Raw genomic sequence first — 4,861 nt, 5'->3', positions numbered from 1 at the left:
TGCAGATCCACAGGTTGTAAAATGGCATGGAATTTACATTCTGCCAAAATAGAAAATCTGCGAGAAGCCACATCTGACTCAAAATTTGAAATCTCAGAGTCAGGCTGTCAACATGGCTCCTCACTGATTATATTCATCTCTAACATTTTAAATCAATGCTGTTAAGGATCTGGGGTGAGCTGTCCCATTGCCCTCTCTCTCTCTCCCAGTCTCTCCATATGCAACATCTTTCAAGTGACAGGCCTACAGGCATTCTCAGCATTCTCCCAAGCAACTGTTTCACTTCTAGCTGGGGCATTTCTTACCCTCAGACCTGTGTCATACATTTGGCAGCACTCATTAACTGCCTCAGTTTTCCCACTTTTGGATAGAAGGTGATACGCAGCACACCTCCGCTGTGCCCCAGTTTCAGCCACAGCTCTGCCTGAATTTCCTTGATAAGTGCAGGCAGTGAACTGACCTCCATGGGTACTGAATCTGGCCTCAGGAAGATTATACTTCAGCCAGTGTGACTCACATCTGATATCTCCCATGTGGGAATGGGTGGAGACATCCCTCCTCCCTACTCCAATTCATGTGCTTATTCACAGATGCTGGGGAAGTCACTTCCTTCTCATCACTCCATTTGCATTTTGGCTTTCACCTTCATTTGCATTCATGCAACTTGCTGACAGAGACTGACCCACAACTTTCAGGGAAGAAGGATTGGATGTTGCTGTAGGGTTATAATCATGTTTCCAAACAAGACATCAACAGGGATATCTTCTTAAGCTCCCACCACCAGCATTTTCCAAACCTTCTTGGGTCAGCACAAGAATCTGTGCCATAGGCCGTGTTGGTGCTGGTGTAACCACTGGTTTCACATTTGGAAATGTCACCCCTCTTTTACAGTCTCTCAGCATTTGATGCAGCCTCACCACATGAAGTTTGACCAGTGTATGGGCAGAATCTGTGTCCTTCCACTCCTTGAACAGCTCCCCATTAACTTCCACCTTCCACTCCTATTGGGTATCAGGTGGTTCTGTAGTCACAAAAGTGCAGCATGAGATATGGCCAAATGACTGTGTGAACTCAATGGCGTAAACATTGTACATCCCCTCTGGGGCTGTACTGCCCTGATTAGTGTGTTGCATTGGTGTGATGGCATCCCAGCCCCATTCTGGCCAGATAACTAGTAGGTTCCCCAACTGTGGTTCATTGCCAGTCCCTGGATGCTTGAGCCCTGGACAGTCAACCCCGGTATGTCCCATCCCCAGGTAGTGATGATGTTTCAGATCCTTGAGATCTCTCTTAGACATTGCAAGAGGATTCCTGCCCCCACATGTTCACCCTCTGGTGACTCAGGCTTTGACCAGTCAGCTTTGGACTTTTTCACAGAACAAGCTTTCCTATCCACAAACTTTTCAGCTAACCTGCCTATAGTGCACAGGTCTTTGGGCTTCTGATCCCTCAATCACATTCTGAAATCATGGGGACACAAATCATAAGATTATTCTTACCAAAACATTTCTTGCAACTCATACAGGGTTGTGGCTCCCAACATTTGCCTGATTTTCAAAGGTAATTTCCTAGCTGGGTTGTCAGCTTCAAATAAGTTACATGCTTGTGCTTTTGAGCCTTTTTAAAACCTTTTCCTGTAAGCCTCAGGAGTCCACTCAGATTTAAGGAGTAAAACTTTCAGAAATCATCTGTTGCTCAGAGAATCAGTCCCATCTATTTGGCTGTAAGTTCCTATGACTTTCACACAGGCACCCCTCCCCTGGGACTAGACTGGAGTTGGTACCGCATTCTGCCACTGGTCAGAGTCATGTGGACACAACCCCTCTTCAACTTCCTCTCTTGGAACATTTCTAGTAGGTCATCTTTACTGAACTGTGCATAATTCATTTTCTGACAGTCTCGTCTCACTCTCTTCCCTGAAAAGAACATAAACCACTTTTTTCTCTTGCTTCTTCTTTTGCAATATTTATTCTAACTCCTGTTGTGACTTTTTCCAAAATTACCACTGCCACCAACTGTTAAAATTCTGGGGTAAACTGTACATTTTCCCTTTCTCTCAGTCTGTCTGTGGACACCTTTTTCAAGTGACAGGTCTAAACATGCACTTATTTCAGAGTGGAATCCAGAATTTGACCCACTTTAGATTAGCTCATCAGACTAGAGCATTCGCTATTCACCAACCATAAGAGATCACCAGGTCCAACTGACTTTGGCTCCTGCTACAGACTTTGCTCTGGGAGTTGTGACCAGTTTGAAAATGCAATGAGTAAGAGCAACATGTTCAAAACCAAGTATTATTTACCTCTTCATAGGAATGTAACAAGCCAAGTGAAAAGGTTTAAAACAAGAAAAGTCTAAATATATATTGTCTGGCCTAATCTTAGCATTTGCCTCTTATACAGCACCAAGTACAGGGTTAGTGCTTAAAAAAAACAATTACAGTAGAACCTCGGAGTTATGAACACCTCAGGAATGGAGGTTGTTTGTAACTGTGAATAAAACATTATGGTTATTCTTTCAAAAGTTTACAACTGTACACTGACTTAACATAGCTTTGGAACTTTACTCTGTAGAAGAAAAATGCTGCTTTTAACCATCTTAATTTAAATGAAACAAGCAAAGAAAGTTTCCTTACCTTGTCAAATCTTTTTTTGAAACTTTCCCTTAATTCTCTAGTAATTTATGTTGAACACTGTACTCTACTGTATTTGCCTTTTTTTTTGGTCTCTATTGCTAGACTGCATACTTCTGGTTCTGAATAAGGTGAGTGGTTGACTGATTAGTTTGTAACTCTGGTGTTCATAACTCTGAGGTTCTACTGTAATAAGAAGAAGTTACATTATAGTCAATGGAATTACATAAGGGATAAATTTGGCCCATTGTGTTTCGATCTTACTATTCCTTCTGCTTACCTGGCAACGAAGCTCTTTGTCCAGTGTCACAAAGTAAATCTGGGGCAGAGCCAGGAATAAAACCCAGCAATCACAACTCCGACTCTTATGCCTTAACCACAAGCCCATTTTCCTACAGGTTCACCTACTAATATACAAAACATAATAGTATAAAGGTCATTATATTTCACACAAGTCTTGTAACACATTAGGAAAGTCCTTTTGTAGCATATAAACACAGTGAAGTGATGAAATCAAGAAAGGAAGGTTAATTCTGATTGCTGTTGTAAATCCCAGGCCTCTCTGAAAGGGGAAACACTGGAGATAGTGTTTCTCTTCTGTAGTTTCACAAGTCTTCTTCTTTAATTTCAGTGGATCAGATTTTTGTGGTTGACACTTTTGCGTATTTCTTGGAATTAATACTGCTGAATTCATATAAGATCAGAACTGTCTCTGCAGCAACTCATTGCAGTTCCTCCAGAGCTGTTTCCATACAGAATAAGACATGCACTTCCATTATCATAACAGTTTCCTGAAGCACTGATATAATCCCACTTCAGCAGATTAAGATACCATAGAGTTAAATAACTTTTTCAGTCATTTAAAGTCACAAAATATTTTATTTATATTTACACTCGTATAAATCAGGAGTAACTCCACTGAATTGCATCCGTGTAAAAATGATTTAAGTTACAGAAATAACAGGCAGACTGTCTTTGATCCTTTTTGCATGTACTGAATGGTGTCTTCTTTCAAATATTTGTGTGCATAAGGCAAGCTGGAAATTAGGCCACATTGAGTAGTAGGCCTTTGAAAAGGGGGTCCTAGGTGTTATTCAACTATGTAACCCTCATTCCTGCAAATCAAATAGTCACTGAGGGGGATGCTATGTAATCACTAATGAGAATGTTATTTGGTGGGGAGGTGGAACACAAGATTACCTCAGCTAAGTGTTGACCCATGATAGGAAGCTGGTCTGTTTGAAAAAATGAGAAGTTATTTATTTTGTATAGTAACTGGTGTTCTTAGAGATTTGTTGTCCATGTGCCCATTCCACTATTGGTATGCATGAACCCCATGTGCTTAAGTTCAGAGTCTTTTGGCCAGCAGTGTTTGTATGGTGTGCATGGGTCTTTGTGCTCCTCAGCAGGGGTATAAAAGGGTGGAGAGCACCAACTGCCATCAGTTTCCACAGAATCTAAATATAAGGAACTCTAAAGTGAAGAGATGGAGATCAGGTTATGGAATCTGCATATGGACAATACATCTCAAAGAACTCCAGTTACTGTATAGGTAAGTAACTTGTCATTCTCCTTTGAGAGATTGTCCATATGGACATTCCACTGATGGTTACTCTCAAGCAGTGAACCCAGTGCACTGGGGATAGGATCTCAGAGTTTAGGGGTATGTCTACACTACCCGCTGGATTGGCGGGCAGCGATCGATCCAGCAGGGGTCAGTTTATCACATTTAGTCTAGATGCAGTAAATCGACCCGAGCGCTCTCCTGTCGACTCCTTTACTCCACTGCCACGGCAGGCGCAGGCAGAGTCGACGGGGGAGCAGCAGCAGTTGACTCACCACAGTGAAGACACCATGGTAAGTCGATCTAAGTACGTTGACTTCAGCTACGTTATTTATGGTAGCTGAAGTTGCGTAACTTAGATCAATCCCCCTCCACCCCTCACCCCCCAGTGTAGACCAGGCCTAGGAGAAGAGAGACTGGAGAACGCCTTTCCAAATGCAGCATCAGATCTGGAGGCTTTGGTAACTGCATAATGCTTAGTGAATGTATGAATCGATCCCCAAATAGCTGCTTTGTGTATACAAGATGGAGTTATTCTTCAATGAGGTTGCTGAAGCTGCCTGAACACTAGCAGAGTGAGTCTAAAGAATAATAGGCAAGTCCTTATTTGCTGTCTCATAGCAAGCTCTTACATTAGTAAGGCTTTTGACACAGTCCCACATGAC

Source organism: Chelonoidis abingdonii, chromosome 3 (genome assembly GCF_003597395.2).
Source record: "Chelonoidis abingdonii isolate Lonesome George chromosome 3, CheloAbing_2.0, whole genome shotgun sequence".
Lineage (NCBI taxonomy): Eukaryota > Metazoa > Chordata > Testudines > Testudinidae > Chelonoidis > Chelonoidis abingdonii.
This window is presented reverse-complemented; position numbering follows the sequence as displayed.